Source organism: Neoarius graeffei, chromosome 13 (genome assembly GCF_027579695.1).
Source record: "Neoarius graeffei isolate fNeoGra1 chromosome 13, fNeoGra1.pri, whole genome shotgun sequence".
In the NCBI taxonomy this organism is placed as follows: Eukaryota; Metazoa; Chordata; class Actinopteri; order Siluriformes; family Ariidae; genus Neoarius; species Neoarius graeffei.
Genome location: NC_083581.1, coordinates 35,769,338 through 35,795,557, shown reverse-complemented (window position 1 = coordinate 35,795,557; position 26,220 = coordinate 35,769,338).

Genomic DNA, 26,220 nt, shown 5'->3' with positions numbered 1-26,220 from the left:
AGTGACAAAAGATCTAAAAATACTATACATTAAAGTGGCAAAAATGGTAAAACGCAATCATGTACCATAAATAAATGAACTAACGACAGAGAAGAGGTACAACCCCGATTCCAAAAAAGTTGGGACAAAGTACAAATTGTAAATAAAAACGGAATGCAATAATTTACAAATCTCAAAAAATGATATTGTATTCACAATACAACATAGACAACATATCAAATGTTGAAAGTGAGACATTTTGAAATTTCATGCCAAATATTGGCTCATTTGAAATTTCATGACAGCAACACATCTAAAAAAAGTTGGGACAGGGGCAATAAGAGGCTGGAAAAGTTAAAGGTACAAAAAAGGAACAGCTGGAGGACCAAACTGCAACTCATTAGGTCAATTGGCAATAGGTCATTAACATGACTGGGTATAAAAAGAGCATCTTGGAGTGGCAGCGGCTCTCAGAAGTAAAAATGGGAAGAGGATCACCAATCCCCCTAATTCTGCGCCCACAAATAGTGGAGCAATATCAGAAAGGAGTTCGACAGTGTAAAATTGCAAAGAGTTTGAACATATCATTTACAGTGTATAATATCATCAAAAGATTCAGAGAATCTGGAAGAATCTCTGTGCGTAAGGGTCAAGGCCGGAAAACCATACTGGGTGCCCGTGATCTTCAGGCCCTTAGATGGCACTGCATCACATACAGGCATGCTTCTGTATTGGAAATCACAAAATGGGCTCAGGAATATTTCCAGAGAACATTATCTGTGAGCACAATTCACCGTACCATCTGCCGTTGCCAGCTAAAACTCTATAGTTCAAAGAAGAAGCCGTATCTAAACATGATCCAGAAGCGCATACGTCTTCTCTGGGCCAAGGCTCATTTAAAATGGACTGTGGCAAAGTGGAAAACTGTTCTGTGGTCAGACAAATCAAAATTTGAAGTTCTTTATGGAAATCAGGGACGCCGTGTCATTCGGACTAAAGAGGAGAAGGACGACCCAAGTTGTTATCAGCGCTCAGTTCAGAAGCCTGCATCTCTGATGGTATGGGGTTGCATTAGTGCGTGTGGCATGGGCAGCTTACACATCTGGAAAGACACCATCAATGCTGAAAGGTATATCCAGGTTCTAGAGCAACATATGCTCCCATCCAGACGACGTCTCTTTCAGGGAAGACCTTGCATTTTCCAACATGACAATGCCAAACCACATACTGCATCAATTACAGCATCATGGCTGCATAGAAGAAGGGTCCGGGTACTGAACTGGCCAGCCTGCAGTCCAGATCTTTCACCCATAGAAAACATTTGGCGCATCATAAAACGGAAGATATGACAAAAAAGACCTAAGAAAGTTGAGCACCTAGAATCCTACATTAGACAAGAATGGGTTAACATTCCTATCCCTAAACTTGAGCAACTTGTCTCCTCAGTCCCCAGACATTTACAGACTGTTGTAAAGAGAAAAGGGGATGTCTCACAGTGGTAAACATGGCCTTGTCCCAACTTTTTTGAGATGTGTTGTTGTCATGAAATTTAAAATCACCTAATTTTTCTCTTTAAATGATACATTTTCTCAGTTTAAACATTTGATATGCCATCTATGTTCTGTTCTGAATAAAATATGGAATTTTGAAACTTCCAGATCATTGCATTCTGTTTTTATTTACAATTTGTACTTTGTCCCAACTTTTTTGGAATCGGGGTTGTAAATCCTATACATATTACTGTACACATAAGAAGAAATAACAAAACTATTGTGTATCATAAATAACAAGAAGTAACAAATGAAGAAGTTAACACTCTTTAAAGTGGCAAAAATGGCAAACCACTATAATTTGTCATAAATAACAAGATGTGCAAAAGAAGTAAGAGGAAAACAGTCTATATACATTTAAGTGGCAATTATATTCAGGATGCAAAAGTGAAAGCACAACCTAAAAGTTGGCTTTTCTGGCCTTCCTGGATGCAAATTCTTCCATAATGTCTTCATATGAGATTTGTTCCCCTAAGGCGTGGTTTACTGTATGCTGATCACAGGAAGGCCACTGAACCGTTCTTGTGACATTGTTGACCTTAGGAAAGTCTTGATCAGTTTTAGCTTCGAGAAGCTCCTTTCTGCCTGAGCCACAGTGACAGGCAGAGTGGCAGCAATTCTGAGTCCAGTCCAGAAATTGGGGTAGATCTCTGATAGCTCCTTCTCGTGCATGAATGTGATCAGCTCAAGGGGGGGTCACAGTTGCTGACAGCAAGTTGCTGACGGCAAGTTCCTGATCTCCTGCACGAGCTCTTTTTTTTTGGGGACCGTTTTTTTTTTTCACGCCCGCGCTCGTGCCCCCCCCGCGATGCCGCCCTGGGCGGCTGCCCAGTCGGACCGCCCCCAGGACCGCCCCTGGTCATGTTCATGAAAAGACGCTAGCAAATATGCCCATTAATGCATTTAGGACAAATTGAGTGTGCCATATAATTTGTGCAAACTTATGTTTCTTAACTGACACCTCAATCTTTTTGGATTGACTTGAATTGAAGGAGACTATGCAATGTCATAATTTCTGGCTGAATTAGGCTACTTATTTGTACCAAAATGTGTTTCCCTGCGTTTTCACTGCCTATGTGCCTATTGCATCCTGTCCTTGATTGATGTTTTGAATAACTGTTGGATTCTGAAGAGCATTAGGTTTCGTCAAAAAATGATACAAGATTAGTCTTTCAGAGACATCCATTCTTCATTCAAGGCATTTTCACACCACTGGGTTTAGCAGAACATTTACACAAACAGCAATACACAAATAATCAAATAAAGTACTTAAACAGTGAGCAGATCTCATCTCATCTCATTATCTCTAGCTGCTTTATCCTGTTCTACAGGGTCGCAGGCAAGCTGGAGCCTATCCCAGCTGACTACGGGCGAGAGGCAGGGTACACCCTGGACAAGTCACCAGGTCAACAGTGAGCCGATGTGCTGCAAAAAACTGAATTTGAACAATGTTTCAACAGCATGTTCACAAAAAGCTAGAGAAATCCTAAGTTTTGTGCGCTTGATTGTACAGGCCTGTGGCCTTCTTGGAGGCCTTGATGATCGTGGGCAAGGGCTCCCACTTAAAGCAGGACTCCAAGTCTGCCATCTTTACAGTCATGATTGAGGAAAAGGGTACCATCTAGGGCCAAACTGTTTCTTGTTTTTGTTTTGTTGAGGCCCACCACAGAAAACACCCTTTCTGCATCTGCATTGGAATGTGGGAGGACGAGGACCAGCTTTGAAATCACAGCAAGCCTTTGAAATTGGTTTACTCCTGTCACCCTGTGCCAAATGAACCAAGAACACAATGGAAATATGCCCTCATGTGATGTTTCCTTTTATCTCTTTTGACAAATGAGTATAGGTTGATGCACAGACAAAATACATGCAGCTACCATAATGCTTTATATGTACTGGTATCAATAATGCTCAAGAGGTTGTTTCTACTGTTTTCTTGGTGTACAAAAATAAGCTTTACCTTATCTTTCCGTGTAGCCATTTCAGCCCAGAAGCTTTCGATTTCAAATTTCTCTGGGTGCTGCAGTGGTAGCAACGGCATCGTCTGGTACTCCAGAAACTCCTCTGCCAGTAGATCATGCTCCGCTGGTCCATGGTATGGGAGCAGGTGGGGAAACCTATTTATGAAAGTACAGTTACAAGTTACTTGTTTTTGATATATGGTCATCAACCAACAGCAGTACATACAAACATTTAAAAAGAGATGCCACTTGGGGACAGCTCATTCTAAGAGGCAAAATTCTATGGTTAAAATACCTTTTCATTAGCCTGGCCACAAATTCAAGATATTTTAGATAAAATAACAAGTAGTAATTACTGAAAGAGCCTAACCTCTCAACAAAGTAAAGGACATCTTCTATGTCACATTCAGACCTCTGTCGGACATCTACAAATTTGGCATGCTTGAGCAGTGGCTTGGAGGGGCAGCTTCTTCAAAGCGTAGTCCACAGCGTTGATCAGAAATGCCAAAGCAGCCTCATGGAATTTCTCCATCTGCTGTGGTGTGATGTCTCCATCATCCAGTAACCTGTTGAGCTTAGCCCTGGTGATGAAGCCAATGTTCAGCTTTCTTCCTGCCAAAGATACAACAAATCAGGTTAACAGAAATGCTGAGTTATACTGATGATCTGCAAGAAGCTCAGTGGCTTTGGGCTAACCAGAAGCTCATTGTCAATACAAGAACTAGGATAACCTTACCAGGTTTCTCCTTATGAGGCGAAAAATGGCTAGGTTCAAAGCAAAGCATCACATGAGGTTCCCCTATAGTCTGGCCTCATCACTTTGATATTAGAAATTTAAATTTTATTGATAAGAAATAATAATAATGATGATTAATAATCAAACACTGACCTGGTAAATGGTTGGCCTTTTCTTTATAGGGAATTTCATGAGCCGGTTCGCAGACCTGCAGCGCTGTTGACACCATGAACTTCGCACACAGCTTGCGAATGAATTTTAGCATCTACAACACAGATGTTTATAGCTGTAAAACACTGGGTGAAACCTGCTGTACAAGCTCCCAGCAGATAGCAGCAACAAAACCGAGAATGGAAAAAAAGACAGCAGAATCATATCCCACTCTCCCATTGTACCTCATCATGTAACAAAAATATTGATGACTGCTCTCGCTGGAGGAGGAGGTTAAATGTGGTGAATGTTGGTATGCTGGCCTGGAAAAACAGTAGGTACACCTCAGTCATGGGGTCAGTGAACACTGCCTGAAGTCTCCTGAACCTCGCCTACTTTTCATCTTGAATAGAACAAGCAACAAAAAAACAAGGTTGTCAGTAACACAAGTGTACAGTTAACTATTCAGTGACATTTGTAACTGCATAACAAAATGATGTAAGGCACCATACTAGCAGATTTGAAGTAGCTGGTCAGTGGTTCATAAAGTCTCAGGATCCGTGTTACACAGTGCTCAAGACTTAACCAACGAACGGAGACGTGCATGAGGAGCTCCATGTACTCTGTTTCACGGAGCTCACAAAACTCTGTTATAGACATTTCATTATAAATCATATGTATTCTAATGCTCTATATTTTCAATATTATAATTTGGTGCTACCAAATGCACACCTGTCAAGTACCCTTTTCGATTTGTACTACCCTTGAACCAGTATCCAATATCGACTACCAGATCCTCCAAATCAAAACTGGACATCTGCAATACATGAATTAAAGGCGTCACGCAGTGGCGATAAAAGTCGCATTATTCTGCACCAGAATGCTTTCGAGATTCGAAATAAATTGACCGTCAATTTTTCAAAAGCTTCCCGCGGTTGTAATCGGTCCTTATTTGGTCATGCCCATCACTTGAAATTTCCCGCGTTCGCAGCGCCCCCTCTCGGTCAATGGAACAGCTGCGTGACGTCATACCAGTAACCACTCGGTGCAGTTGCAATGGCGGACACACCAGAAAATAGGAGCAATGCTGAGGAAATTAGCTTTGATTTTACCGATACAGAAGAAGAAAATGGCCCACAAGTAGAGATTTTGACAGCTGAATGTCCTGGTGGTATCCAGCCTTACAGATTTGAACCTGAGCGCTCATCTTCAGAAGAAAATGAGGACAGTTCTGACAACGACAGAAACGAAGACGAGAATGAAGAAGACCGGCGACTTGAAGACTTGTTTTGGTTGGTTTCTCTGACTAAATCACTACTTGTGTGTATTTTTAAAGACCATTTTCACTTGAATTAGAATGTTGTGTGATTAATCTATGATTATGTGTAATACTGATAGCTGTAGGGGGTGAAAGTATAGCTAGAAAGATTGAATTCTAGCAACTTGACAGCTTGCGATCTCGCGAAATGCAGTGGGCCTTCTGATACAGTAGACCCCTTGATATTCCAGTTTTCATCATTTTCCTTTTATTGCGGTTGATTTTAACTTGATATTCAGTATGTTATAGGCTGGGAGTATTGAGCTTTGTATTGTATTGTTTAGTAAACGTACAATCGTCAGTAATAAGTGATAATTATTAGTTAAAGGCAGCTCTGTGGCATAAATCACTGTAAAATTTGGACACAAGTCCAAATTTGGCCTTTTGGTTTCTATCCTATAGATCTATTTTGCTCTCCCATGATGATCTTAGACCTATTAAAAGCGACATGTGGTGTTGTACATAATATTGCAAGATCATGGAGGTTTAATTGGAGTTTTGTGAAAATGTTTTTAAAAAGCTAGTAAAGGTGGCTTGGGAAGCTGGAAAGCAGACATTATAAACAATTTATTTTTAACGCATGTTTTCCAGGTGCAGTTGTGGAAACTGTAGAATTATGCCAACTGCACAGGAAGGGAGGTTACTGGTATGACGTCACACATAAGTTGACCTAGTTAACGGCTGGCTGCCTAAATTTGGCTGTGCGTGTCAACTTTAAATGCTTGTAGCGGGCGCATCGTGACACTGAGATCGCGGGAAACCAAGGGGCTTGAATAACCCACCAAACCCGACATTTTGACACATGATATAGCCTGATTGCTGAAATTACCGCACAACGCCTTTAAACTGTAAAAACATTGCATGTCAATGCATGTAATCAGTACAGTGAAATAAAGTTACATCCAAAATTCCATCAGGCCAATACTCACATCAAAAAAGCCTGCCCCTGCTGATTTTGCAGTGTTATGAATTACATGACACGGGCAGCCATGGATGTAAATGCCTGGGTGCTTCTCTCGGACTCTGGAGGCGATGGAGTTGTGTGGACCAATGTTCACGGCAGCATTGTCTACCGACAGACCCACACAGTATCGCCAAGGAATATCCTTCTCTTCTAGAGTGGCATTTATTTTTGAGAAAATCACGTCAGCTGTCCCACAGCTCTTCCCGCTGGTTGTGCACATACTGAGAAAGTGATGGACAACTTTGTTGTTCATAAATATGTGGACAGTTAATGGGTTCATCTTCTCTACTCCTGTAATAACAGCATGAAAGCATAAAATGCTTGCATTTTCATAGATGTTTAAAAACTAAAATCAGGCAAGATCATCATGGAGGAAAAAATATATCCAATAGTTTGGGAAATACCTGTGTCATTAGAGCCATCTGTTATCAAGGTTTAGGGTGCTTCCTTCATTTTTGCCACTAACTCCTCTGTAAAGTATGGGGCCAGTGCTTCATTGACTATAGATAGTTTTCACTGATGTCACAGCATTCCGGGGAACGCCTCCCAGCCGCCATCTTGCGGGGCAAACAAAACGGACCATCGCCACTACTGGCTACATTATCTTGGACGAATTTATTAAGTTATATAGTCAGTTTTCTAAAATAAAGATCAATGTCGGCAAAATCAAGCAAACGGAAGTATATGGATACATTGGACGACATCTCACGACAACGGTATGCAGCCAAACTGTCCTTGATTGGGGGAATTGACCCCTACGAAGTGGACAAAGATGCATTTTCAAGTGACTATGCAGGGCTGCCATCCATATCGTACCCTGATATTGTGAACTATTTCGTGAATACTAAAAGCGCCTACACACTTGACGACCTCAAAGCATACAAGTCGCTGGAGTCATACAATTATTTTGTCTGTGGCTGGGTCCGTGATGTCTACCATATAAAAACAAGTGAGAGGCATGTCCTAATTACAGCCAAGGTATGTAAACATTGGAATTTTAGAGCTCTCAACACTGCATATAAATATATGTGTGTGTATAATATCGAGTTGATTTAAATCGGAATTGATTTAAATCGGAAAGCTGCGCACATTTGCGCGAAGCTGCGCAAATGTGCGCAGCTTTCCGATTCACTGTTTTTTTTCTCATCCTTATACTTCCTATTTAAACAACTTACCACTTATAAAATGATCGGAGCAGACTTTGCTGTGTCTGGAAGGCTGATAATCCTTGCGGTTGATTCTTGCAAGCCATAGATTTCTCCTTTGTATGCTGAGTTTCTTTGTTTGCTCGCCTTCGTGCTCCCGTACAGTGGGAATTCCATAAAAGCTCCGCTTGACGTCATCATCTGACCTATTACGACAGCTGTGAATACAACAGGTGTGCACCATTGCTAGCTTTAAATAGTAATAATGTAACTATAAATGTAAATAATATATAAATAAATGTAACTCACGCGTTACAATGTGTGCTCAGTGACCCATACGGTAAGCTTGCCCCGCAAGATGGCCGCCACCAGGGAATCCCCGACTCTGTGACGTCATGTGAAAACTATCTATTCACGAAGCTTTTGTTCGAGCACACCTATATTCTTGAGCTGTTTTGGAGTCTTTGAACACTCTCTCAGTGCAGGCCCCAGGTGGTCGGAAAATGCCAGTGGGACATTGTGCTCAACTAAAGTTGCAGTCATTTTGACCTCAGCCCTCCTTGCTTGTCTGTAAGAAAAGAAGTTATTAGCACTCCTAAAAGAACATAGTTAAGTTGAGAGAGACACCATAAAAAATAGAGCACAGGTGCCCTATTGCGCTCTTAAAGGAACAGTCCACCGTACTTCCATAATGAAATATGCTCTTATCTGAACTGAGACGAGCTGCTCCGTACCTATCCAAGCTTTGCGCGACCTCCCAGTCAATCAGATGCAGTCAGACGCGCTGTCACTCCTGTTAGCAATGTCGCTAGGCTCAGCATGGCCAATGGTATTTTTTTGGGCTGTAGTTAGATGCGACCAAACTCTTCCACGTTTTTCCTGTTTACATAGGTTTATATGACCAGTGATATGAAACAAGTTCAGTTACACAAATTGAAACGTAGCGATTTTCTATGCTATGGAAAGTCCGCACTATAATGACAGGCGTACTAACACATCTGTGCGCTTCGGCAGCGCATTGATACGGAGCTCAGATATCAATGCGCTGCCGAAGCGCGCAGAAGGTGTTAGTACGCCTGTCATTATAGTGCGGACTTTCCATAGCATAGAAAATCGCTACGTTTCAATTTTTTTACTGAACTTGTTTCATATCACTGGTCATATAAACCTATGTAAACAGGAAAAACGCGGAAGAGTTTGGTCGCATCTAACTACAGCCCCAAAAAATACCATTGGCCATGCTGAGCCTAGCTACATTGCTAACAGGAGTGACAGCGCGTCTGACTGCGTCTGACTGACTGGGAGGTCGCGCAAAGCTTGGATAGGTACGGAGCAGCTCGTCTCAATTCAGATAAGAGCATATTTCATTATGGAAGTACGGTGGACTGTTCCTTTAAGACAGGGGTTCTCAACCTTTTGCAACCTGGGCCCCACCAAAGCTGGTTCATTGCAGTTGGGGGCCCCTCTTCTCACCCCGCCCCCATCCCCCCCCAAACACACTCACCCGCAGTGACGCCACCCGACCTACAGCACCTTATATCGACCGATAGATAGATAGATAGATAGATAGATAGATAGATAGATAGATAGATAGATAGATAGATAGATAGATAGATAGACCTGGGCTAGATGATTATTATTATTATTAGTAGTAGTAGTAGTAGTAGTAGTAGCAGCAGCAGTAGTAGCATTATCCATAGTAGACTAGCAGTAAGAAAACAACAAAAACAACAAATTATTTGGGTAGAGCTGAAATGGGGAAAGCAAAAATACAGTGTGGGGTAGTAGTCTTTAAAAAGACTGTTTGGGTTTTGCGCTGTATCGATGGATTGATGATAGTAGACTAGCGAGAATCGGCACGAGTTAACTCGGCAAGAAACCAGACTAGTGTGTGTGTGTGTGTGTGGCAAGCACTCACACGGTGGCCACGGTATGCAGACTCACTCACGTGACGTTGCGTCATGTTCGCGTCACGGGCTTAAAATAACCTACACACAAGATTTTATGATAGATGATGATAGATTTTATAATAGTATTGATTTGTATGTAATAGTCCAATGTCCTGCATTTTGACATGGGTAAATGTGTTGCATCTGCTTAGCTACTATAGCCTGTTAGCCCCAGATTTTTTTTTTTCCTCCATACATGAAGCCTACTCGCGACCCCCCTGGAGTACCTCCGCGCCCCACCAGGGGGGCGCGCCCCCCCGGTTGAGAACCACTGCTTTAAGACATAGAACTAAGAAAACTCAACTGTAAAACATAATGCAGAGATTTAAAAAAAAAAACAGAATTAGTCAAGACTATCAATCATGATGATACCATGATCAACCTGACACAAAAACTCTTTAACCTTGACAGGACCATGACACATAGCATACCTTAACCTCTTGGTTGGACATCCCCCCAACAAAGGGAGCAGACACTGCATATTGGGATATTGAGGCTGTGGACTGAAGAGCCCCTTGCTTGTCTTGATGACTTTTGCTTTTTATGTGGTGCACTACATCCGCTACACCCTGGTGACAACACGTGTTCTCCACATGGCATACTGCACACCAGTAATGCGTGTTGAGGCTCCCTCTGGTAATGAATGGCCATGTAGAGGCCCACTCATTTTTAAAAGCACACCGATATGATGCTGCCCCAGACAATGCGCGACCCTTTGGGCCATGTCTGGGCTGCTGTTCTGGGGGGGATGCTGTCTGTTGCTGCTCTTCTGTGTGCTCTTCTGTCTGTCCTATCTCCTGCTCTTCTGTGCAGGGCTTTGAACCGGTTCAAGGAACGAAAACGAAAACCGGGAACTTTTTCTATTTCACATGGAACAGAAACTAAACCAGAAACTTTATTATTTTTTATGTTCCGGAACAGAAACGCTTATTAAAAATAATGGTAACCGGTTAATACCAATTTTTATTTCGTTCCTCAAAGTTTCTGTAGCCTACAAATAGTCATTCTTCTCCTGCGCAAGTTTCTATGACCCGCTGGGGTTCACTTCCTGTGTGACGTTCGCTGATTGAATGGAGAGAGCGGGAAGGTGGACTGCTAGTGAGTAAGTGCATTAGAGTGTCTGAGCAAAGAAGAGCCTGAACGATGCAACTTCCCTATTGGCTGTTTGTAAAAATGTATCAGTTGTTGCCCTTCCCACGGGAATCATCGCGGGCTCGAGAGACGAGACCTGACGAGTTAGTTCGTTGGTAGCAGAACAAAATGTCTGGACACAAATCGGGTTTTCAGAAAAGGAAAGAAAATAAACGGAGGGTCGAAAATACAAAAAAGGAGGCAGAAAATGCAAAACGAGTTTTAAGGTAGGACAAATGGTTACTTTTCTGAGGCAGCCCGCCGTGCTGCAGGCTTTCAGTTGTCATTGAATGGTTACTTTTCTGAGGCAGCCCGCCGTGGCTGCCTGCAGGCTTATTTATTATAGCCCATTTAGTTAAAATAGTTGATATAAAATGTTTATAGTTATGTGATGGTTGTCCTGATTTAGACTGTTTTTTTTTTGTTTTGTTTTTTTTTTGGGGGGGGGGGGGGGGGGTTTGCACGATGTTGCACCCTGGTCCAGATTAGGGCAGAACCGGCCCTGGCTACATTTCAGCTGTAGTTTATGAATGTATGTATTTGCATAGATGTGTACTTCCAATATGGCGCCTAACAAAATCTCGCGGCGCGGTGACGTCATGCGGTAGCCCTCTATAGGGCCTGACTAGCCTTTGGTAACACACTAAACGAATTCTCTTTCATTTTTGGCACTTTTTCTGTTCGTGTAGATGGGAAGACATACTGAGAATCCAAATCGCCAACATTTGAAATAATAATTGTTTTGAATTATTTCTTGTCTTATTTAATGAAGGTTGTAATAGAATTAGCCTACATTTGGCTTAAGCTGGATGAGACAGAGACATAATTTTATAGTCATTTGTTAAACAGCTGACAGGGAACGTAATTAACCGTTCCGGGAACGAAATTTTTTTTGTTCTAACCGGTTCGGGAACGTCTGTTTAATGGTGGAACCCAAAACCGGAAACGTTAAAATTCCGTTTCTGTTCGGAACGAACCAATAGGAAAAAAATTCCGGTTCAAAGCCCTGCTTCTGTGTGCTCTTCTGTCTGTCCTGTCTCCTGCTCTTCTGTCTCCTGCTCTTCTGTCTGTCATTCTGTCTGTTCTGAATGCTGCTCTTCTGTCTGTTGTTCTGTCTGTCCTGTCTGCCTTTTCTAGCTTGGCTGGACTGTCAAATAAAATAAAATATTCTGCTTTTTTCCTGCCAGTGGTCTTACCCTTCGGGACATCTTACCTCTGAAAGAATTCAAATAGTCATGTTGGTTTAATAAATCTACGCAGTCACAACAACATGCCTTTTCCTGGAGGACAAGTTTCTTGTGTTTATTCTGAATCTTACCTGCTCTGAGTGGTAGGCAGGCCTACAGCAAAACGGTCAAATTCTTTGATATTACAGGTGACCATGCTTTATTTACTTTAAAGGAGTACCAAATATAATATATACAGTTGCTGATGTGACAAAGTAACGTATTCTTAAGTATTCTATCAAATTTATATACTAGAAAACAACGAAATATCTTGGTAATTGTAAATATAATACTTTATACGCTAAACCGCACAAGAGTCGCCATTTTTAAAAGACCGTGACGTCAGCGCTACCCACTGCACTAGCGGAACTCTCCGAAATAGAGGAGATAAGCGTGTAATCATGGCGTCGGGCGCATCAAGTGAAAGCGACAGCTCTGTCGAATCATACGAAGAGATCCCGCAAGACACACTGCAAGCAGGCTATGGCTTAGAAGGGTACCAGTTTGAACCTAGGAGAGGTACTCTCGACTCCGGTGATGAAATAAGAGAAGAAAGCTCGGATGACGGCGAGGATGAGACCAGGCCCGGCGCCAGGAACAGTTTACTAAGGGGGCAATTAGAAATCGCAAGGGGGCAAATATTTTTCATATAGTGTGTAGTAGTGATGGCGGTCTGACAATGTGTTTCAAACAATTAACTGCGCCAACCACAGAACCACGGCCCCGAAGGTTGCTTTAGTACGGGAAAATCATGTGACATATTACCAGGGCAGTTGCGCTTTATCAACACCCGTGCCCACCTGTTACCCCTCCCCTCCCCTCCAATTTTCTCACAGACACGCGTTACAACCAGAAAGATGCCAAACATAAAACAACACACACAAACCTACAGGCAAGTCCTTTAAATTTAAAATACATACAAATAGCTCCGCGGCATGAAAACAAAACGTCAATGCAAGTCGAAGGTACTTGGCTCGGTGGCCAAAATCATAATTTAAAAAATCAACAGACCCCACGGCTGCACCAGTAATAGCCTTCCTGACTCGCACCGAGTCAACGCTAACCACTTAATCCGCGATCCCAGTTTAGGCGTGTAGGGGACAAAACACTCTGAAGTGATGAATTTTCACCCCCACTGCATGGGGGGTGACGTCAACGACACATATTCTTACGCTATTTGCGCACAAAGCGGACCATATATGAACACATACACCGACATAAACGGAGATAAACTTAGCCTACAAAGAAAGAAAATGGATTCACAATGTTGTGATTGAATTAGTTTAATTCGGTGGGGAAAAGACTACTCCCGTAAACTGACTGCATATTGCAGTGACAGTGCACTTGTAAGTGTAGACTACATGTAAAACCCCCGCCCACACGACCCCTCCCCTTGTCCTTATCACAGGTCTGTGTGTGCGCGGCTGTGTCAGCATTTCACACATACACCCACAATAACAATTAAGAAAACAATTAAGTGATCTGAGTCTCTGTTGAGGGGGCGGGGCTGTAGCCACGAGGGGGCGACGCCCCCTTTCGCCCCCCCACGGCGCCGGGCCTGGATGAGACTGATGCTGACCATGGGCATGGCGAGCGTGGGGCAGAGCGTCTGCGTGCAGGTGACACGGCGTGGTGCTCGTGCGGAAAATGTAACGTGGAGTTGCTCATGAGTCCAGCAGAATTTATTTGCTGCAATGAGATAGGCGCCACCCGTGGACTTGCGAAATCGTCGCAAGAGGCAGAAACAGGTATTTCACAAGTGCTATTCCCAACCTCAATGAGCCAACACAACTGGGCACATACATACGTCATGAGTGTTACGCAGAGAAAATGAACGTGCATTCTGATTGGATAAAATTAATATCATGGCGGGCTGTTCAAACTGCAGAAATAGTTTGCTCGAGCTACTTTCAAAACACTATAACTTTCCAACCTTAGAACAAAAAACTTTTGTAAGTCTTGAATAAGGTTCGTTAATGTGTGTTTTATTGTTATATTTACTCTATATATTGCCCTCTGTTCCCCTTTAACTGAGCAATTACATACATCATAAATAATTAAAAAATAAATACCCTGTAAATAAACAATAGGCATGGTGGCTAATGGCTCTTCTTGCATTTGTAATATTATCTCTTCCTTGCTTTATTTTACAACATTTCCAGTATGGCTTCAAATAAAATCATAAAGTATGATAACATACAGTAAACAAATGAAAAATGTGCCTTAATAAACGTATGCTAAGGAGGTGCTTTCCCGTGCTGCTTGTTGGGGACGATAGAGGCTGTGGCACGGCAGTAGGCCTATAATGATTTAGCATGCCTAGTACACAGCTCTCGATATGGCATTAAATATTCTCACAACACACACAGGCTAAAATGATTCAGAAACTTTATATAAGTTCATAATTACGCCAGTAATGCCACACATTGGCGTGCATATGTACAAACCTGTCTGAGACACCCGTCTTCAACTTGGATACCTTCTTCTCCCTCCTCTTCCTCTAAATTGACGGTAGGCAATTATCCAACTTCCGGCGAGTGCAGCATCATTAGATGCGCCACCTACCATGGGGGAGTGTGTACAGAAGGGAACACCTCTCTGCCTGTTTAGCCGTGCGTAAGTGATAATTGATCGATCGCAAGTGGTTGGCGCAATGCAATGGGTAGCCTAGATCAGATAGATAAACTAGATTTTTTTTCTAGCGTGAGAAATCGGAGGTATGGCGTGTGAGCATGTGAAGACAGTCAAATGCGTGAGAGTTGGCAGCCCAGTCTTAGATAGATCGGCGAGGTTATATCTAACTTTACAATAAATATCATCACCCACACACATTCACAGGTTATGACATCTTTATCACTGATTTTTGCACTGCTCTTTTTAAATTTGTCGTTCACTTCAGTTTCTGACACTATTAGTAAGTTATCAACACCCATAATGTCTCAGGAAACTGAGGCACGTGTCCACTGACTTAATGTCACTAGTAAAATGAATCGTCAGTTTAATAAAAATATAATTTCTCACTCACATCTCTCTCCTTTAGGATCATAAAGACACCCATTCTAAGCTACATTATTATATTACAACATTCAAATCCCAGATGACATCCAAGTCAGTTGTTTTCCATAAATATCTTACGTTTTTTGAGGGTGAAAATACTTGGGGGCTATTGCCCAGAAACGGAGCTCCCTTAGGTTGCTTTGAGGTTTTTTTTTTTTGATGCTGCCCGATCAAAAAACCTTGCTTCTCACAAGGTTGTAGGATTATCCATTTCCTCCATCAATTCCGCATCTTGCATCATGTTATGACAGCCAGTGAGAAATAAAGCATAGGCTTTGAGTGCCTTTCCGTCTTCAGCCTTAATTTGCGGCCACTTTAAAGCTTTATCAATATAAGCGCTTGCAATCACCAACTCATCTCCATAATTTTGCTGTAACAACCGTTTCGCTTCTTTAAACCCTCGGTGAGCTGGCATATGCTCGCAACTTCTTACAAGCTCTTGTGGTTCTCCTGCAGTGTACTGTTGCAAGTAGTACAACTTGTCTTGTTCACTGTCTGTTTTCTGTTCGATGGCTTGTTCGAAAGCTCTTACGAACGATCTATAGGTAAGTGGATCACCTTTGAACACTGCAACCTCTTTATCAGGAAGCTGAGCATACTGTTGTTGCTTAACAAGCATCTCGGTGATCGCATTCTGGTTCTCCATTACTTGCAGAAGGCCACCCATGCCGTCATCCTGTCACCTGGCAGTGTTACCTGTAGCAACCTGACGTCCTACATTTTGCAACGGCTTATATGAGATCTTGCTTCTGACAGCAGGCTTACTCTTAGAGATATGGCTTGTTTCCTCTTCCTTAACTCTTGTGCCACCTGCTAGCTGAGAATGGACGTAGCTGTACATGCCATCACCTGTTTTCTCATACTGTTTCAGTTTTCTGACTTGTGCTCTTTTTTGGGCAATAGCTGCATCTATTTCTAGTTTTTCTTTTGCAGCTCTAATACGTGCTTCCTCCATATCCAACTCTTGTTTCTTTTGCAAAACTGCAGCACGTTCCATTAAGCCAGAGAGCTTGGCTTCCTCTAAAGCACATACTGAAGAATGAGTAGACATGACAGCTGAAAGTCCAGTACATGAACTTTTCTTGCTTACAGGCTGATTGATATTAATGCCCACTTGTGATACGCTATCATCAGGGCCTATGTCTTCCTCTGCTAAATTTTCTTGGTTTGCTTGGTGTAAGCTTAAAGTCTCATGCTCCATCCATTTTTCAGTTTCTTCAATAAACTGTTTGATTACAATCATTTTAGGCGCAAACCAATTGTTATTGTCTGCCTCCCTCTCATCTTGAGGCAAAAGATCTCCTATTTGCCTATTGATGTCTAAAAAATCCTGGAGAATGGGGTTAAACTCTTCCTGCATTATTTCTTGCACTGTTGGTAAATTACCAGCCCATGTGATAAGACTGCCAACTTCCCTCCTTAGAGTTGTGAGTCGAGCTAACAGTCCTCTCCTAGTGCCAAGTAGCCTGTGCAGTTTTTCCTCACTTGCCTTCTCAGTTAACTTGACTGTTCGTTTTGAACCCATTTCCTCAGTGCTAGTTGTTGTAACATTGCCGTCATCATCCATTTTTTTTTTTACTGTTAATAAAGCTGTGTGCAAATTGTGTGCACTTGAACAAAAAGTATTCCACTAACACTTTCCTTCATTCAACAGATGCCTCACAATTTCCAAAAGACACAGAGCTTTCAATAATTTTCTGGCTTAGGCTTCAGTTAATCAGTTAGCAAAAATGTGCAAGTCACTGAGTAGCTAAATAGCATTAGCTTCTTGGTTCAAATTAACATGGCATGTGGCTTCTTTTCTTCTAGAAACAGTAATCTTTCACAGGCTTTCTATTCAGTTTCTTTCATCTTCTGAGTGACTGTCTATCTATCTTAATTCAGAAGGCTTACCACCTCGTTTGTGTTGAGAAAACCCACTTTAGAATGTTGTTCCAGTCGAACACACCGTTCCAAAGTGGTCAGCTGATGGCTTGCCTCGAATTCACATTAACATCCAAACGTCGGAGTTTTCAGTCACTCGGTCCACGCGCGAGCAGTTTTCTTACTAAATGTAATGGCACTCTGTTTCATTACCAAATGTACCACTTGTGAGCTGCAGACACAGTAATTCTTCACGCGCATGACATGAGAGGTAGTTTCAGTTTTAGGAGTCTTTAGTTGAAATTCCAAAATGTTACAATTGTCACCTGGCACACGAGTCACACGGTAAGAAAACTTTATGCTCCCAAGCCTTGCGCAGCTCTCACTAAACTGACTGAATCTGCGCATGCTCTGTTACAGCATCAATCTAAGGGAGCGTCACTAATATGTTCTCTATCCACATTATCATTTTCTAAATAGCCTATTATAAATTACACTATGTCATTACTATGCATCAAACAAAATATAAATTGCAACTATAAATTATATGTATTTTCTGCATATACTGTATTACCATTACTGGTTTATGGCTCTTACAGATTTATTTCATCTAGTCCATATCAGGTGAGGTAGTAATAATAATAATAAATCAACAGAGCAGGGAAGTTTTTATCAATGGCAGTTTAAAAGTGGGAGCCGCCAGAAACCCCTTCCTTTGCGTATGTAAACCAACCAAGAAACCAAAGGCGCTGCTTGCTTTGGCCAGTCTGCTGTCAATTTCCTTGTCCAGCTTTGTATCTGATGAAATGGTACTCCCCAGGTAGGTGAACTGGTGGACTGTTTTCAGCTCTGTCTGACCGATGGTGATGTGTGCATGGTATGCTTCTTGGGATGGGGGTTGGTACAGAACTTCAGTTTTTTTCAAGCTGACTTCCAGACCATAGAATTGTGAGGACTCTGAAAAGCAGGTTGTTATGCGTTGCAGAGCAGCCTCAGTCTGGGCTGCAAGCGCTGCGTCATCAGCAAACAGTAACTCTCGGATTAGTTGTTTCAGTGTCTTTGTGTGGGCCTGTAGTTGTCTTAGATTAAATAGACTGCCATCAGTACGATACCGGATGTAGACACAGTCCTTGTCATCCAGATTCTCTGTGGCCTGCTGGAGCATCATACTGAAGAAGATGGTGAAGAGAGTGGGAGCGAGGACGCAGCCCTGCTTGACACCATTGGCAATGGGGAAAGGCTCTGAGTTGTTGCTGTGTCTAATTTGGCTACGCTGGTCCTCATGGAGTTGGATGACCATGTTGAGAAACTTTGGGGGGCAGCCAAGTCATTCCATGATTTTCCAGAGACTTTTCCTGCTGACAGTATCGAACAATTTGGTGAGGTCGACAAACGTTATGTACAGTCCCTTGTTCTGTTCTTGACATGTCTCTTGGAGTTGTCTGAGAACAAAGACCATGTCAGTGGTACTCCTGTTATCTCTGAACCTGCAGTGACTCTCAGGCAGATGTTGTTCTGCAACTGCAGGCACCAGCCTGTTTAGCAGTATTCTTGCAAGGATTTTGCCAGCTATAGACAATAGGGTGATCCCACGGTAGTTGGAACAGTCAGACTTCTCCCCCTTGTTCTTGTATAAGGTGATGATTATTGCATCTCCGAGATCCTGAGGTAGTTTTCCCTGTTTCCAGCAGCAGACAAGGAGTTCGTGGAGTTTGGTGTGCAGTGCCGGTCCCTTGTATTTCCATACTTCTGGTGGAATGCCGTCAACTCCTGCAGCCTTTCCACTTTTCAGCTGGCCAATTGCCTTGGTGGTCTCTTGGAGTGTTGGTATGTCATCCAGTTCTGTTTTCAGTGGCTGGTGTGGAATGCAGAGGATTACTGAGTTCTGAACTGTTCGGTTGGTGCTGAAAAGTGTCTGGAAGTATTGTGACATGCGAGTCAGGATAGATGCCATGTCTGTGAGCAGTGACTGTCCATCGGTGTTGCACAGAAGGCTTTGGACATGGTGTGTAGGGCTGAATACTGCTTTGAGGGCTTCATAGAGTCCTCTGTAGTCCCCTGTATCTGCACAGAGCTGTTTTCTCTGCGATGTTTGTCCACTATTCGTTTTTGATCTCTCAAAGCTTGCACTGTAGGTTTCTGCATGCGAGATGGAAAGTTGCTTTCATTGTGGGACAAGATGGCTGTGGTAAGTGAGCCTGGTGTGCAGCTCTTTTCTTTGCTAGAAATTCCTGGATTTCTACATTGTTCTCATCAAACCAGTCTCTGTTCTTCTTTGTACTGAACTCAAGTATTTCCTCTGAGGTCTGTAGGATGAAAGTTTTCAGATGTTCCCACAGCACTTCTGGGGAAGAGTCAGTTTGACAGTGTGTTTCCTCAAGTCTTAATTGTAGGTTTGCCTGGAAGTTTGCCCTTACTTCGGCAGACTGAAGGCTCTGAACATTTATTTTTTTCCTTGTGGCTCCCCCTCTTTTTGGTTCTGGCTTAAAGGGCATATTCTGGACCAATTTCATTTTCTTTATATGAAAGTATGTCCCTTTACACACTCATCCAGAAGACTAATTTTGCACAAGGCCATCTGTCTACAGCAGAATAAAATAAAATAACAAAATGCGTCTGGAAAAATCCCAAGGGAGTCTGGAGCCAGAATCGTGACGTTATCTGCGGAAGCGCCAGCAGGCTGAGTGAGCTTTACACCCAAGTATTTGAACCCAAGTATTTCCTCCGAGGTCTGTAGGATGATAGTTTTCAGATGTTCCCACAGCACTTCTGGGGAAGAGTCAGTTTGACAGTGTGTTTCCTCAAGTCTCAATTGTAGGTTTGCCTGGAAGTTCGCCTTTACTTCGGCAGACTGAAGGCTCTGAACATTTTTTTTTTCTTGGGGCTCCCCCTATTTTTGGTTCTGGCTTAAAGGGCATATTCTGGACCAATTTCATTTTTTTTTTATATGAAAGTATGTCCCTTTACACACTCATCCAGAAGGGTAATTTTGCACAAGGCCATCTGTCTACAGCAGAAAAAAATAAAATAACAAAACACATCTGGAATAATCCCAAGGGAGTCTGGAGCCAGAATCATGACGTTATCTGCGGAAGAGCCAGCAGGCTGTGCGAGCTTTGCACAGTTTCAGTGCACAGCCTGTGTAGACCAAGCGCTCCCATTTCTCTCTCATTGTCTGGTCTTTTGGAAAATGATGAGTACTAATCCCATCATGATTGGTGCTGCTACACCCTCCTACAATACATCTGTTAACCATTTTAATAATTACATGATAACGTTGAAGAAATTTGCAGAAAAGCACCAGATTGTTTTCTCATAAACAAACCAGCACTGACGTAGGCTTCAGAAGGAGGCTTCCTGCAGATGACATCACGAAAATCAATGTTTCCCGGGAAATTCAAATGCCAAGTTTTTTCAGAGGCGGACCAATTCAATTCAATTCAATTCAATTCAATTCTATTCTTTATTCCAGACCCAGGGGATCCACAGGGGCGCAGATAGGATTTTTGAACTGGGGGGGACTGAGTTGTCAGCAAATGATTCCATTTTGTGTATATATGTGTGTGTGTATATATATATATATATATATATATATATATATATATATATATATATATATATATATATGTATATACTACCGTTCAAAAGTTTGGGGTCACTTTGAAATGTCCTTATTTTTTAAAGAAAAGCACTGTTCTTTTCAATGAAGATCACTTTAAACTAATCAGAAATCCACTCTATACATTGCTAATGTGGCAAATGACTATTCTAGCTGCAAATGTCTGGTTTTTGGTGCAATATCTCCATAGGTGTATAGAGGCCCATTTCCAGCAACTCTCACTCCAGTGTTCTAATGGTACAATGTGTTTGCTCATTGCCTCAGAAGGCTAATGGATGATTAGAAAACCCTTGTACAATCATGTTAGCACAGCTGAAAACAGTTTAGCTCTTTAGAGAAGCTATAAAACTGACCTTCCTTTGAGCAGATTGAGTTTCTGGAGCATCACATTTGTGGGGTCGATTAAATGCTCAAAATGGCCAGAAAAATGTCTTGACTATATTTTCTATTCATTTTACAACTTATGGTGGGAAATAAAAGTGTGACTTTTCATGGAAAACACAAAATTGTCTGGGTGACCCCAAACTTTTGAACGGTAGTGTGTATACATGTTATTTCACCTCCCTCACTGCCATCACCAGGAACTACCTGCAGGCCAGGACAATGATAACATTTTAACATAGCCTATGGAAATCCAAAGTTTACACATTATCATCACGCACAGAAATTGCAAAACTAGTTTTAAAACTGCTAAGTTCCAACTGTTAAACATAGCGAGAGGCTGGGCTACGTGTGTGTGTGTGTAAAGTGTAAACCACTGACTTTCTAACTATGCCTGTGTGTTGCGTGAGCGGCAGTCAGTCAACAACTCTTCGCAAAGTTTCCTTATGAAACACTATGCTCGCTGAAATTATGGCAGGGAACGCCAGATTAAACATTAAAACTGCCTTCTGAGCACTGTATCTACAGGCTACCACCGAAAGAAGGAGGCTACCAGAAAGGCATCTCTACTCCGTACGATTTTACTTTCACTACGACATTACTTTGAACAGACTATCAAAAAATTGCAAGGTGATATGATAAAGGAAGGCACAGTTTACTTACAGTCGTTTTTTTTTTTTTTTTGAAAAAACGATGCAATCGTTTTCTGCCTTTTGGCACCCTTCATCATGCCGTGTTGGGGTCCTGAACTAGGAGGAGCTGTCCCCGATATGCCTGTCAAACTTGTAACCATAGCAACCAAGCTCGAGCTCGCAACCTGTGCAGTCTGCGCAGGTGCAGCTATGTCTGTACTGCTGTGCACCTCAATAAACCGAATGGTAATCAGTCTTTTGATTTTTCCGTGAGGTTTGCCTTATGCAAAGAAATAAGACAGCATAGACGTTTTTTCCTCCCTATAAGTGGGGGGGACCGAACGAGGTGAATTTAAATCTGGGTGGGACGAATCCCCCCCGTCCCCCCCTCTATCTGCGCCCGTGGGGATCCATATCACAATAAAAACATCACAACATAGTAAAAAGTAAAACAGACAGACAAAAAGAAAAAAGAAAGAAAAAAAAAACATGTTACATAGCTCTCATTAGTTATTGTCCCACATATAGGCATGTTCACCAGTGATTCCACATGCTAGAGAACAGTCTCACAGAGCTACGTCCAGGGCTAGCCAAAACAGCAATTAGGTTGTTTCGTGACTCAGATGCCCTGCACATAAATCTATACATCAGATTACGCAACACAGCTGCATAAGTAGGTACCCCAGCACTAACAAACATTTGACTTGCACTAGACCTTCTTGGAATTCTCAACAGCAGCCTCATGCTGTCATTGTAAGCCACCATGAGTTTCCTAATACTGCCTTGACCAATTTGCCTCAAATGGCTTGATTTCAACTGAATTTTTCCGGTATTGTGCAAGGTAAAAAAAATTGCAGAGAATGCAGAATGTTACAGATATTTGACCAAAGTTTAATATAAAATAGGAGAATTGCATTGATCTTGCTCCTGAATTTACCCGTGATATGCACTTTAAACTACAGGTGAAGACTTCAGCGAACTCGGTGGTGATCAGTATGGCACTCTGCACTTGGCATCACTCTGGTGTATTTGTTGTTATTGTTCAAGTCTTTATTTAATAAGTGGATGAATGTTGAGGTTTTTCTCACTGCATTGCTGATTACTGTATTTACTGTGTTTTCTATTAAATTGCCACAGCCAAACAAACAAACAAACATTCAGTGGATTTCTTGCAGTGCACCATGTAATCTTCTTCTATCAATTAATAGTTATTCATCAACCTCAAAATGCAGTTCTTATTTATTCTTTATTCTTTGTTCTGTTCCCTCTCTGCTGTGAGGGAGCTTTCAACCAACACCAACCGCACTTGTAACACGAACCCCACTCCCCAGCTTCTGAGAAAGAGGCTGTGAAAAATCAACATACACAGTGTGTATGTTGCAGGTAAAATCTGTTCTCAGGTTAAACCTGTGTTCAGCCTAGGTTGAATTGGCGAACCACATTTTACCTGGGTTAAATATATAGACAGCATTCAATCTAAGTTAAATTTATAATTTTTGTATGTTTTGACACAGTTATCTTTTTGTTAGGGTTTGAGTGAGTTTTATTTTAGAGTTTGGTTTAGCTTGTTGTTAGGGTATGGGAGAACTTGCAGTGTTAACCTTTTGTAGTGTAGTGGTAAACAGTGTGGACTGCAGAGTGTGAGTTCCAATCCTGATAAGTTCAATAAAATTCTTAATTTCATTGTGATTTGTTGAGTGTTTGTAGAGAGAGAAGGTATGACATCAAGGGAAGGGAGTCCAGGTGGTGAGGACCAGAGAAGGAAGGTTAGAGAGTGTGTGTGAGAGAAGATGATAATTTCCATTTTCTTCTCTTTTTTTTATTATAACACCCCCCCCCCCCGCAAAAAACGCCCCTATTTTTTTATGACACCCCATTAAAAAAATCCCTTTTCAGACAGTTTGAACCTAGGTTAAATACACATTTTATCTAGCTAAAATCTAGATAAAATGTGGTTCACCAATTCTATCTAGGTTGAATACAGGTTTACCCTAAAACCGGATTTAACCTGCAACATGTAGGCTCCCCCTGTCTGATCTACACACACATTTCCTGCTCTGGACACCATTTTAGTAACTCCACAACAGAACAGACTGATTTAGCATACTTACTTACTGACTTCCCTAACATTAGACATAATATATTCATACTTAGTAATTATCAGTGTTCATTATAACAATGATATAAAAAGAAAATAGACATCGATTGTATTGTTATAATAACATTACGTCATTCATTGACGACAATCCGTTCTCATGGCCTTCTTTTGATCTATGATTGTGATAATAATTAAAAAAAATCGCTCAAATGCTGTTTCTTTACAGCCCGTTGATTTGACAGAAGGTGTAGCAGAGTTTGTTTAATCTGTTATGTTTCTGTCTGGTGTCTGCCCCTTTCCTGCTCCACTCCTGCCCTGTTCCTACACGGTTCTCTACACACACACACACACTAAGTGATGATGGGGCTGGAAAACCATCAGTCTCCGAAACTCATGAAGTGCAAGAGAATTGGGGACGATAATCAGAGGTTCACAAAATACTTATAAATCAACATTGAAATTTTAACAAAATCTGTATGTTGAATCGAAATAATATTTTCAACAGCATACAAAACATCTTTTAAATTATTATTATTATTATTATTATTATTATTATTATTATTATCGTTATGTTACATTTTCATCATAAGTCCACTTCAAACATCTCAATTTATACGTCAGAATTATCGGTCTAATTATTATTATCAGCATCACTGACTCATGGTGAAAACAACATCGCGGGATCAACGTTGACTGCCTTTTCAAAGTCGAAAGTTCATTCAGCACTGATTCAGCCTCGGGCCATGACACTGACTCACCCGTCAACAAACACTGAGATTCCAGCTGGATCTCTTTAAACAAGAAAAAAGTCAGATTTATTTTCCCCAAGTGGAATCCACTGGGAGTCGTCTTAAACCTGATTCAGATGACAAACAAACAAAGTCTGATCTGTAAAGTCTGCATGCACTTGGTGTCACCATGCAGCAGAGCTTACATCAATATTTGTTTTCACAGATTTTATGTATTTTTGGCCCAGAAAATATAACCAGACAAAATAGCCTTATAGGTAAAATCAACATGACATTAGATTTCCGGGAAAAAAGAAATGCTATTTATATTGCGCGTTATACTTCCTGGTCTAATCGCTGTTGAGATTTCCAGATATTTTACCCCACTGTGAAAGTCACAGTGACCCTCATCTGTCATCACTGTCTCACACACTGCATAGATTTTAGCAGCATATGAAAAAGTGTACATTTTATATATATTTAGCAGTATATAAAAAGTATATATTTTATATACAGATTTAAAAGCTGCTGCTGACTGGTACATTAGGAGAATTCAGTAACTGTCGTAAGCCGAAAAATGCGTCAATTGTGAGACGAATGCACCAACTTTCTTCCATTCTATATCCAATAAATTATTTAAACTGTTGAGTGCTTGAAGAATGAATGTGACCTGACCCACTTAGCACATCTGTGACGGTAAGATATATCTTCTTGGTTCTTAAAAATCACACACATGGATAAATGATGCAGCAGGTTTGTGTTTACACACACACACACACACACACACACACACTGTATATAAAAAAGTGTACACAGGCCGTTAAAATGATAGGTTTTTCTGATGTAAAAAAAAAGAGACCACGATAAATAATATCAAAATTTTCCTACCTTTAATGTGACCTATAAACTGTACAATTCAATTGAAGAACAAACAAATCTGTTAGGGAAAAAAAAACAAAAAATAACGTATAATAACCTGGTAGCTTACATTACATAGTTATGTCAGTACACACACACACACACACACACATACACACACACACACACACACACACACACACACACACACACACACAATTATTGCTAAGATATACAGTAGGCTGTCCCACTATCATGATATTTATGTTGCCAGATTCCAGACAATCCACACAAGTATGAAAAGATATTTCAGTTGCCATGCTTCCTGGGGTGGTATCAGGATTGGGATCCCTACACAGACACAGACACAGAGACACACACAATATAAGACTGGTGATTAAAAGTTCAGTAGAAATCTACAGTAAATAAATAGCAAATTTATAATTTATTTAGAGAGAGAGATGATCTCATTACGTGTCATGACCAAGGAGGTGTCTCATGGATCTGTGGAGAAGAAAGGACACACTGAGCTCTGGGTCCCTGCTGGTTCAGTCTCCACCACTGAAAGTCCAACACCTAGAAACAGAGAATTTCTTATTGCCACACACCAAAGGCACCATTTTACATTTACTGCTCCAAAACAGAAACTGATGTGTTTTATACCTGGCAGTCACAGAAAAAGGGAAGTGCTGAAAGATCTCATCATCTCTAGCCGCTTCATCCTGTTCTACAGGGTCGCAGGCAAGCCGGAGCCCATCCCAGCTGACTACGGGCGAAAGGCGGGGTACACCCTGGACAAGTCGCCAGGTCATCACAGGGCTGACACATAGACACATACAACCATTCACACCTACAGTCAATTTGAAGTCACCAGT